The following is a 13,281-nucleotide window of genomic DNA, read 5'->3' on the forward strand; positions in this document are numbered from 1 at the left end:
CTGATGAGACTCTCTTGCAGCACAGCATATTGCTATTGTCCCACTTAGGAGGAGCTCCTGCTTTTTGATTTTCTTTGGTATTGGGTGAGGGTAAAGGAAGTAGAGATGAGTTTTGTTGTAAACTGGGACAGTTTGTTCTGCTATACCTGATTTGGTGTAATATATGGGAAGGGAGGCTATGTGATCACTTTAGATTTAACATATAGTCTTTTCTATTGTTAATTCATCAAATTAGTACTTTGTTAAAGATTTTGGTGTCCTAGACTATGTAGACAACTGAAATTGCTTAATCTCTTGCATATAATTCCTATTTTGGAGAAGTTTGGGGAGTTGCAAAGATTAGAATAAATTGTCTACTTTTTTTTTTTAATCACATGATCTAGAAAGCTAAGTATTTTGCTATCTATTAGACTTTTAGTTCTGTCTTTTGACTTCTTTAAGAATATATCCCGTGTAGTGAGATCATTGTTGGGAATGGACAATGTAATCACTATCTTGCATAATTTCAAATTGATAAATGTAATGTTTTAGATCACTTGAAAATACCACCAACATCCGTCAGTGTGCCCATCTTCCCTAGCCCCTCCAATAATGATTGTTCTCATCCTTTGTCAATTTTATACAATGAGAACTTAAACCTCAGAATTGCTATAATTTTTATTTTTCTTGCCATTAGTGATTGATAGCATGTCTTCAAGTGATTATTTGTAGTTTACAATTCATGTTTTGAAAACTCTATTCATAACCTTTAATCACGTATCTATTAGGAAATATTATTATTCTCTGATAGATGAAGAAATGAAGGCTTACAAAGTGACTTACTAGATAACTTTCTGCAAGACTGGCATTGCTAAGATAAAAGTATAGATTTCCTTTCACATTATGATTTCTACCACAAGATCCTGCCTCCCTTATTCTCTCATGCTGCTCTCCTATCTCTTTCTCTCCTTGACTCTCACTCTTTTTCTCCCTCCCTCTCTTTCTTTTATAATTGCCTTTATCCTAAAATAGATGGCAGAGAATTGAATTTTATGCCCAAATAACCAGCATTCTGCCTGGATAAGAAGGTTACAGAAATTCAGAACATGGTTGTTAAGAATGCTGTTCTGTAGCAGTGCTGACAATCCCCTGCTCCTTCCCAAAGTTAATTTGTTTTCATTTTGTATACAAATTTTGCTTATATTTGTATTACTCTAAGTTGCCCTCTCCTATTGAAATGTAAGCTTCTAGAAGGCAGATATTGTTTTATTTTTGTCTTTATATCTCTAATATGGGTCCTGGCATATAGTAAGTGCTTAATAAATGTTTGTGAATTGATTGAATGTATCTATTTACCCCATAAAATATGAAGTAATGCTGGACCCGACTAGATATTATAAGTATTTAGCCATATGAGTTTGTACTCTCAATGCTAATTTATCGAAAGTGATAGGAAAAAGTATCTCTTATAATATATATCTTTTATAATATAATATATAATATATCCTTATAATATAATACATCCTTTTCTACCTTGGACCCTGGATGACTCTTGGGCTCAATTACCCTTTATCTTTTCTTTATCCAGAGATCACTAGAAAGTGAGTTTGAGAGATTAGGCAAGTAGCAGTGACAGCCAAGCTCCCAAGTACAGTGTGAGGAAAGTGGTCCCAATTGTATTCCTTACTCTTCTGGGAATTCCAATAAACTTAGATCAAGGGATTGTGGCCAAGAGAAGTGAGTCTCCCAAATAGTCCGCAAGTCTGGTTTTCTCACAAAATGTATGTCTTGGATAATTCAAACATCTATAATAAATATAAACAATTTTGATTAACAAGGGCCCTGTAATTCAGACAGTACCTCTCACTAAAACAACAAAAAATGAAAGCTTAACAATAGAAGTGTAAACAGAAACACAATTCATTCATTGAGAGATTGTTCTTTCCGCTTGTATATATCAATCAGCATTCTTTCTTTAGTCATGACATTTATATGTAAATGCTTGCTTGAATTTATATTTGGTTTGTAGTATAGTAGAGATGTGATTAGATGTGATTTTCCTCACCAAGAACTTTGTGGTAATGGATGAAATTGAAATATGGTTCAGAAATACTCACATGACAGATACTCGAGATTTGTTTGTGCCAATATAAGCTGAAATTCCAGTTCTATTGGTGACCTTCAGGTGCATTAGTGGACTGAAGAAGACAGAGAACACATTAATCATGCCAGAAAGCATGGCAGATTACAAAGTGACAGCTGACAACAGCATGCCTCCATTGGCTTTCATACCAAGGCACAAAGCCAAGACTTCTGTGTCCAGCATGTCCAGGAGTGTGTTCGGGATAATTAGTCTCAGCACCTTTTAAAATGAGCAAAGAAAATCTCAGAAAATAGCACAATTGGATAGATGAAGCCAGGGATACTTAGGTTCATTTATCCTACCTCTCCTTTTGACACTTTCTAAGTATGGGACCATAAGTAAGTGATATAACCTCTTTAAGACTCAGTTTGTTCCTCTATAAAATAATATTAATACCTGGAATATCTGCCTCATAGAGCTGTGAACATCAAATGAGATGGTAATTTTTAAGCATCATCAAAGCTTTAAAGACATACATATATGTGTAGATATATATGTATAAATACATATGCTTATCTATGTATCTATCTATCTTTGTCTACCTATCTACTTAACTATCATCTACTTATTTCTCTATGTGTCTATCTACCTACTTACCTATCTATCTATCTGTCTATCTACCTATTACCTACCTACTTACTTATCTAGCTATCTATCAATTACCTACCTACCATTTACTTACCTACCTACTTATCTATCTATCTACTTATTTACCTATCTGCTTACCTACCTACCTACTCACCTATCTACCTACCTACCTATCTATCTGTGTCAGGTTTGGTTTGATTTTGTACTGGGTCTGTGATTTCATTGGTATAGAAAACTTTCAGTGGAGAATGCTTCCCCAAGAAATGCAGAGTGATATTTGCTTTGCAACACCTAAAATTAGAAAATTTTTACAGATCCTAGAGCAGCTAGCTGGCATGGTAGATAGAGTACTGGAGTCAGGACCTGACCTCAGACACTTACTAGCTGAATAACCTTCCACAAGTCACTTAACACAATTTATCTCAATTTCTTCAAATGTAAAATGAGCTGAAGAAGGAAATGGCAAACTACTCCAATACCTCTGCCAAGAAAATCCCAACTGAGGTCATGAAGAGTCGGACACGACTGAAACAGTGCAACTACAACAATGATAACAATGTCAGAGAGAGTGATTTGTTTAGGGTTACATATTCAGTATGCAGCAGAGATCAGACTTGATTCCAGATCTCTATTGTCTGCTTTCTATCTACTGCATCATGATTTCCTCTCACTATGTTGGTTTTCATCATCATCATCATCCCCATTACTATTATTATTTCTAATAGTCCAATGGATAGTCACTGGAAAATGTATGTATAGTATTTTAAAAATAGCATTCCTCTGTGAATTGATCCAGTCATTCTAAAAGCAATTTGGATTTGTGCTAAAAAAAAGTGACTAAAATGTTCTTGCTCTTTGACCACAGAATCCTATTGTGAGGTATATTACCCCAAGAAGTCAATAATTAAAATATTAAAAATAATTAAAAGAATAAAGATAAAAAATAAAAAAGATGGTCCATATAGATCAAAGTATTTATAATACCATCTTTTGTAGTAGCAAAGAATTGGAAACAAACTACATTCCCATCAATTGGGAAATGACTAAACTGCTTCTTGGGAAATTATGTATATGAAGGATGCTGACAAGAATCTGAGAAGAATATGAAGTGATACAAAGTGAAGTAAACAAAGGCAGAAAAATATACCTAATGACTTCAACAGTGAAAATGGAAAGGATGACAATAAAGCAACTGAAGATGAAGGCTATTAAATTATAATAACAAAGTCTGGTCTCAAAGAAGAGAAATGAGAACATCCCCCTCTCTTCTTCGTAGCCAGGGAAGACTATGGGTGTGGAGCACTACATATTAGACTTGGTTGATATATTGGAAAATATATAGTTTTACCAAACTTAAAAAAAATTATTATTCTTTGTAATTTTTTAAAAAATGGCTTATTGGGGGAAGACAGAAAACACATATTAGCAAATACATCCTATATGTTCAGCTGAACATATTAATCAATTGCCTGAGGATTCCAATCCAATCCATCTATCTTCAATAGTCAAATGGATAAACTCTAGGTTATATACATGTGTATGTACACAATTATACACATGTATATTGTGACATGTATATACATAATATACTTATTTATCCATAAGCACTTTATTCTTGATCCATTTCTCATTACACAGCAGATTTTGGCACATAGATATTATGAGGGAGCCGAAGAAATACTTTTTCATTCATGTGAGTACATGCTCTTGTAATGGGTTAAACACTATACTACCCAAATTCTTGCAGTTTCAGTAAAACTTTGTATAAGTTTCCCACAGGACTAGTTCATCCCCCCATTTTACTGCAAAATATCTTCTCTGATAGGATCTGATAGGAAGGAAATGAGGCACTTGACTCAGGTGATAAGGTTGCTCATCAGTATTTAAAGACATACTGCTAAGCAAGAATTCAGATCTGAATCTCTCTGTTTAGAGCAGGCAGATGCTTTCTTTAAGTTACTTCTCATTGCCAATGGGAGACAAACCCACTTCACTGCCAGTGCCCATTTGAGGAGGTATTTTCATGGGAGATGCAACTTGAGCCAACCAATGGGAGGCCAGAGCCCATTATCTATGTTTTGCAGACACCCCGTTATCCGATACTTTAGTCTTACAGCCAGTATATTTAGCTTTAGACTGGTGCTAGGGAAGAGCTCCATTCATCTATGGGATTGGTTACTCTCAATAAGCCTCCATTTTCAAATAAGAAATAAATTGTAAACTTGTCTCCAACTCATTCATTGAACTACATTGTAGCACACTTCCAAAACCTTAACCTTTTCATCAATGGTATTTATTATTTGGCTTTTATGGAGGGGAAAAGACACAGAGAATTGTTGCCAGGGAAGCAAAATAGAGAGGGAATCTGTGAAAAAGTAATAATTAATCACTTACTATGTCCCAGGCACTGTGCCAAGGCAGACACACATGTATAGATGCATATACATACATATATACATTTGCAAATATTGCAAATATTGCAATACTTACACAAGCAAGCAAAACAATCCAACCAATACAACTTAACAATCTACTAGGAAAATACAAAATATAGTGAAGAATGATGGCCAGAAAGGAGTTTGGGGCAAAGAAGCCAGAGTAAATATTATTAAAATCATAGGGCCATTGATATTTTTGGACCGGGAAGGCTAATATTTGATTACTGTTCTCAGAGACAGAAAGGAGAGTAGTGGAGAAACAGAGAGTATACATGTGGTGGCTTGGCATGGAGATGACTTTGAAGTAGCATACCTGAGACTAAGAAAAAGTAAGGTAAAAGTTCATTCACCAATTCACTGATCCTGGCTTGGTCCTGCCATTTGTGAAGAGTGACATCTGTTTTATGCTAACAGGGCTATTATGCTAAAAGGCCATTAATGTCACTTGATCATTCCAAGGGACCAGGGCTTCAACCATAAGTATGGTTTCCTGATCATCTGAAGCATAAAAATCTTCACTCACAAATTGGGATCCCTTAGTCTCAAAGGAACTCCTATGGCCTTGGGAGTTCATTCTCCTACTTGACTGTAAACTGTCACTTTGATGAATAGTGAGACAGAGGAATACTACTGTGTTTATATCAATGATGACATCCTTTTACAAGATTGTTAAGGCTTTGTGGTATGGTGGATAGGGAGGCTACTTTATTGTTGTAAGGAAAATGTACATTCAGATTTTTCTTCCGTGTTCTCTCAGTATTCTGGACAAATCTCTAAAACCATAAAATGCAGAAAAGGTGCTGACTTGTACTAGTAGAGGAAGTTTTCTCATTCAAGGGGTTCCCTATACTAGTAAAATCCTAGGTCTGGTCCCTACCAGTATTGCTGAATAAATCTTTTTCTATTGATCTTATATAGTTCAAGAGTATTTCTCTGCATTTTAATCCTGAGCCTAAATCATTAGACTAACCTGAGTTAGATTTGGTCCAGGGCATCATCACAGCCTTTTATCCTACCTATGTGTATATATCAGCCACTAGTCAGAAAACAGAAATACATATAGCACTTTATATTGGATTAAATGAACTGTAAGGTCCCTACCAGTTCTAAAAAATCTATGAAATTATGACTCCATGGCTATAAACAACACAATTCCCTTGATGCTATTCCCAGAGGGAGGATAACAGGAAGAATACATAAGACCTCAAGCATGATGGATACAAGGGATTCAGCCACTATTCTGATCTTCTCCTGCTCATCATCTCAATCAGCTCTCCTCCCCTACTTTATGAAAGTAGGCTCTCCTCCATGCCCTTTCTCAAGAATTCATAAAATACTGTAGTATCCCCTAAAGCATCCTTTCTTGAGTTTATTTTCCTCAAGTGTTCTGGCTCCCACAGACCCAGGCAGAAGCTTCACAGTAATCACTTGACTTCACAGATGCTGTACTTATGTGTAGTCTCTTGGGACAATCTCTCTCTAGCTCTCTTCTTCCTCCATGTCCTATTGCATTTTTCTGTTTTCACTTTATATACCAAACTAATGATTGAATTTTGGGGCAATCATTGATGGGACTGATGGGTTTATAATATGAAGGACAGAACTCTGAACAGGGAGAAAAGGAAATACTCTGAAAAAGTGGGAGGAATCCTTAACTACTCCTAGAATTAGAGAAAAACAACATGAGGAATAGCAGAGAAGTTATTGAAAGGACTCACACCCAAATGGCATGGGGAAATGAGTCTAAGGTCATCATTCTAGCTCCCAGGATTTCCTTCTCAAAGGTACTTCCTAATCTCCTGTTTCTCTTTTCATTTCTCCATATCTACAACTCAAGTGCCATTATGGTAGGAAGAAGAGGAAAAAAAATTCTGGCAGATGACATATTTTATATTAGCTAAATTAAGACTCTTCCTTTCTATTAGTTTGATAACTCAGAGCTGACTAGTATTTTATCTCCTCTAGGGAGTAGTTATGGAAATATATTCCTGCTGACCTGAATTTCAAACCCCAACTCCCTGTGTTACCAGTGGGAAACCAGTAAATCATGGAGTCAGAGAGTTAGAAAGGACCTTAGAGGCCATTTAGTTCAATGTAACCTAGATCAAGAATTCCTTTAACAGTGACCCCCATAGATGATTACCTGACTTCTGCTTGAAGATCTCACTACCTGATGAGGCAGCTTGTTCTACTTTGGGACAGCTCTTTTTATTACACAATTTCCCCTCAATTTTAACCTAAATTTGTCCTACAACTTATGCCCTTTGATTGAAGGTCTTCCCTCTGAGAACAAGCAAAAACATGTCTAATCTATTGCTCATGTGTCATTTCTTCAAATTCTTAAAAAGAGTTGTCAAGTGTGCTCTCCATATTAGCCCATTTCCCATCCAAATCTTTCCTTCTTCAAGTAAAACATCCCCAGTTGTTTCAGTGAATCCTAGAAATCCTCCTATGGCATGTTTCTTAGTCCCTTTCTCATCTTGATTACTCTTATTTGGTTTTGTTTCAGCTTGTCAAAATATGGTAACCCAATTGGAATATAACATGCTAGATGAGAACACTAGGTAGGATCCCACCACAGTAGAGTATTATTTAAAACTAAAACTAAAACAAAACATTGTTTTGTATACTCACTGCTTTTATTTTTAAATGTATCAATATATTTTCTTTTTACCTCACCTCCATTTCCAATATATCCCTTCCCATTCAACTGTCCATTAAATCATCTCTTATAATAAAGCGTAAAAAAAAAGAGAGGAGAAAAGGCTGTTACACAAAACTGAGCAAAGCTTCAATGGAGTTTGACAATGTTTGCATTGTCCAACACTCATATTTTCTACCTCTCCAAAGAAAGGAGAGTGGAGAATTATTTTTATTTCTTCTCTGACGCTGAGCTTGTCATTAATAATGACATGGCATTTCATGGTTCCATGATTTTATCACCAAATAGGTAATCCTTTCATGAGGTCAGATTACACACTGAAGATTCCCTTATATCTGCTGTGACTTTGCACATGTCCTTCTACTTAGTCTTCCACAGAAGATCCATTCAACATGCTGAAGGTTTTCCTCTGATGGTTCTCTGGGTCAAGAGTCAGGTAGACCTGAGATCAAATCCTCCCTCAGACACTTATGAGCTGTGTGGTTCTAGTCAAGAGATTTAACCTTTGTAAGCCTCAACTATAAAATAAGGGAAGTAACAATACATATGCTACGGTTGTTCTGAAGATCAAATGAGATAATATTTATAAACCACTTAATATACTGTATGTCACACAGTAGATCCTATATACATCCTTCCTTTCCCTCTAGTCAGAGATTCTTAACCTGAGTCTGTGACCATGGTTTTGGTTTAGTTTACTGTTGTTTTTTGGTTTTTTAAAAATATATTTAGGCAATAATATTTCAATATAACCAAATTCCTTTATAATCATATTATTTGATTATGCATTTAAAAACAGGATTCTGAGAAGGGACCAAAAATTTCACTAGAATACCAAAAAAATTCACACACACATATACACACACACACAAAGCTAACAACTTCCACTCCAGGTCTTTAATGTGCTGCTACCTGGAACATGCAAGCTGTTTCTCAGTGAACCCTTGATTTCTTTTTGTGGCCAGCCTGTTTCCTATTCTAGTCTAAGTGCTTTTGATAAGCTCTTTTATTTCATTTAACACACTATATTTCTGTTGATACAACTTGAGGGTACTTTATCTGTCAGGTCACATTGTCTATTCATGTTGACCTTGAAATTCACTAAAAACTTTAGATCTTTCCACATAAACTGTATTTAGCTGTCCTTCCTCTATCCTATATTTATACAGTTAACTTTTTGTGTTTATCATATTTATATGATCAATTTAACATATTTTTGCATTAATCATTATTAAATTCTTACAATCAGATCAACATTTCAGGCTCTCTGTATTTTTTGGGATCCAAGATTTTGTTACACAACTAGCCATTCTTCATTTTGTATCATCCACAAGTTTGATAAGTTTGCCATCTGTATCTTTGCTCTTCATTGAAAAAACAAAAGGTACAAGACCATGGACAGATTTCATAGGGATTCCCATCCCAGCCTATCTCTGGGTTTGACATTGATCCATACATTGCCACTTCTTGTGTCTGTTATTCATACAGTTCTAAACTTACTAAAACTGTGCTGTAATCTATACTTTCTCTTCTCATCTTGTCCACACCTGCATCATGAGAGCCTGTTAAATGCCTTGCATACTCTATTTATAGAATTCTGATATTTCAGTCTACTGACCCTGTTAAGAAAGGAAATGAGGCTAGTGTAGTATGGCTTATACTTGATGAGCCCATACTGATTGCCAGAGTAGGCAGACACTAGTCCATGAAACATTAAGTTCATGTGCATACATGTTTCTTGGTAGGATATTATTTTACAGAAATGTAAATATCATTAAATCTCTGAATTAAAATTTGAAGGCTGGACTTGCTTTTTTTCCTGTGGCTCTGAGGATTCATTCTTGTGAATTTCAGAGCTAGAAATGCTGATGAATGGATTTTTTTCATTAATCAACATAATTATTTAAAAACTTAAGAGGTGAGATATGGTAGTGAGGATCCCATCATTAAAAATATTCAAATAAACTGATCATATGTTGAGAGTGCTGAATGGTTCATTGAGGTTGTTTTCAATTCTAAGAGTTTCTAATATTTTAAATTGCATAATTCCCCCCCCCCAAAAAAAATTAGAAAACAGGTTAGTAGAATTGAAAGAGAACTACATTTAGAGTCAGGGAACCTGGGCTTAAATCCTGCTTTTGTCATTTATTATCTGTGAGATCTTGAGCAAATGATTTAACTTGGAACCAGTTACCTTATTTGTAAAATAAAATAAATATCTTGTGGATAGGGTATATATGTATGAGAGATCTGCACTTCAGTTGTAAAGAGAGAATATCTACTTGCCAATGCCATTCTGTGAGCATAAAATGAAATAATATTTATATAGTGCCTTGTAAAACTTAAACTGCTACATAAATGCAAGCTATCATTACTGTTATTGTTGTCATCATCATTGTCATTATCATCATTATGGACCTCTCTGGCAGTCTACTGAAACCTATGGATTGTTTCTCAGGATAATGTTTTTAAATGCATAAAGCAAAATACTTAGGATCAAAAGAAAACCAATTACATTGAAATGAAGTTATCAAAATATTTTTAAAAATAAAAACAACTCAAGTTCACAGTCTAAGTTAAGAACTTATGGACTAGATGATTAGCTTTAAATGGGTGATCCTAGGATCCACCACCACTGCCCACCCACCCACCCACCCTCTTTTTCATTCTATACATTTCTTTTGGGAACAGTTGAGAGAACATCATTAGATAACAAAGAAAATCTTATTTCCCCCTTAAAATGATCAAAATCTAAAAATGTATAGATGTGACAGTGATTGAATAACAATAACTAAGTGATTGAAAACAGATGCTGAAATAGACTTTGCCATGAATAATAAACCATGCATTAGACATACTCAGAATTATGCATCTCTTTGTACTGCCAAAGGAATTTCTATTTCTTCATCTTTTTTTTTTAAACCTTCTGCCCTTTCCTTGTCAGCCCATAATAGGCTATTTGCTACTAGAACACAGACATTCCGTCTCCTGCTGTGACTCTTCCTTCCAGCTTTTTTTCTTTTGCCTTAACTCCAAAAAAATTTCAACCTAATATACTGCATCTTCTCCATCTCTTTCTCTTTCCAGCTCTGGGAATTAAATGTTATGTTGTTTGTCCTTTGTTTTAGAAGAGGACCAATGACTTCTGGGCTGATGTCTTGAATTTTAAGTGAATTGGATTTAAATGAGTCAGAGTTGCTCAAAAATTATCAATCTTAGTCTCTCTTCCAGAGTCATTGATGTCCAGTGGCAGGACAAAAGTCAAGCTGGGGATGCGGTGGACAACCTTGGCATCTATGATGTCTGATTAAGCTTTAAATGCTCCACAGCACTGACTTTTGCCATCTTTTTGGTCATTGGAACAAATTCTTTTCACTTGTCCATTCTGCTGGGGAAAATCTTCACATACTTGGGGTAGATCTTCCCCTAACTCACCCATGGATATGAGGCCAGTTGGTTATTCAACCTGGTTTAGTCCCTCTGCCAAGACAGGTTTAAGTGACATATGGCATTTGTGCATGCTACAGCTTGTTGGAAGCACCAATGAGAGCTGGGAAGAAGGTGGACACCAAAGGTGGATAAGCAGCCCTGAAAAGTACTCGGCACCAAACCTTTCCACCAGAGTTGTTAGTCTCTGAACACTCCATATATCCTGGGAAGTAAATAACACCTTTGTATTACTTAATCAATCAGTAAATATTAAACATCTCTTGTGTGCCAGGTACTGTGCTAAATTATAGATACAAAAAGAGGCAAAAAAGAGGTCCCTGTCCTTACATTCTAATGGGGGAGACAAAATGCAAGCAAATTTACACAAATCAAATTGTAGAAAAGATAAATAGAAGTTAATCAAAGGAAGGCACTAGAATTGAGAAGAGTCAGGGAAAGCTTCCTGTTGAAGATGAGATTTTAGTTGCAACTTGAAGGAAACCAGAGATCTCATTAGTCAAACTGAGGAGGGAGAGTGTTTCAGGCATGAGGCATATATAACCAGAGAAAATTCAGGAATTAGCCAATGTCAAAAGATCAAAAAGTACATATTGGGGAGTAAGTTTTAAGAAAACTGTAAAGGTGGGAGGGGACTGGGTTATGAAAGTCTTTGGATTCCAAATATTAATATCTTATATTTGTTCCCGGGGGCAAAAGGGAGCAACTGGATATTATAGAGTAAGGGATGTGTGACATGATCAAATCCTCACTTTGGGAAAATCATTTTAGTGGTTGAATGGAGGATGAATTATTATGGCGAGGGACTTGAGAAAGGCAGATCCAAGAATAGGCAGCCATTGTAATAATTTAACCATGGAGTGATGAGTATTTGTACTAGAGTAGTGACAGTGTAAGAAAAGAGAAGGGATGCAAGAGATGTTACAAAGGTAACAGATTGGATAGGGGAGCAAGAGAAGGAGAAATCCAGACTAACTCTTAGATCATGAATTTGGGGGGACTGTGTTTTCTCTTTGGTAATAGGAAAAGTAGGAGGGGAGAAGGTTTTAGAGGGGAAAATAATGTTTCACTTTGAACTTATTGCCTTTGAGATGTCTATTACACATCCACTTCTAGATGTCTGAAAGATAATAGAAAATATGAGACTGTATTTCAACGGTGAGATTGAGGCAATAAAGGCATATTTGCAAATCATCAGCATAAAGATAGAAATGAAATCTATGAGAGTTGATAAGATCACTAGGTAGTATAGAAAGAGAAGAGAAGAAGTCCCGAGACAGAACCTTGAGGGACACTTATGGAAGAGGATCCAAAAAAGGAGTTGGAGAAGGAATGGTTTGTTAGGTAGGTAGAACTCCAAGAGAGAGTGGTATTCAGAAAACCTATACAGAAGAGAGTTTCAAGAAAGAGAGAGGGCTCAACACTGTCTAAAGCTGCACAGAGGTAAAGGAGAATGATAATTTTTTAAAGGTCATTGAATCTGGCAACTAATAGCTCTTTAGTAACTTTGGAGAGAGCAGCTTTGGTGGAATAATAAGGTCAGAATACAGATTTTAAGAGTCTGAGAGTGGGAGGAGAAAAAAAGGGAGGTGTGTATTGTAGAGAATCTTTTCAAGGAGTTTAATTGAAAAAGGAACGAGATAAAAGATGATAGCTGGGATGGAGGGAGAAATTGAGGAGTTTGAGGGGATGGAGGAGAAATGGGTATGTTTGTAGGTAATAGGGAAGGAGCCAGTAGACAGGGAGAGATTGGAAATAGCTGAAAAAGTTGGGATAATTGTAGAGGGCTGGAACTCTGGAAAAATATATTTGAAACAAAGATACTTACAACAAGTTGTTAACTCAGTGGAATTGATAAGATGATGGTTCTTTAGTACATATATTTAGTACTTAGGATGATGATGTAATAGTCTTCTAGTTCACACAGAGTGTGTTGTAATGATGTAATCATACCAAGGTATGTAAGGGCTGAGAAGACTGGAAATGAGACCATCCTCCTGGTGGCTCTCTGCCTCCTGCACTTC

This window comes from Antechinus flavipes, chromosome 4, assembly GCF_016432865.1.
Source record: "Antechinus flavipes isolate AdamAnt ecotype Samford, QLD, Australia chromosome 4, AdamAnt_v2, whole genome shotgun sequence".
Taxonomy (NCBI): Eukaryota; Metazoa; Chordata; class Mammalia; order Dasyuromorphia; family Dasyuridae; genus Antechinus; species Antechinus flavipes.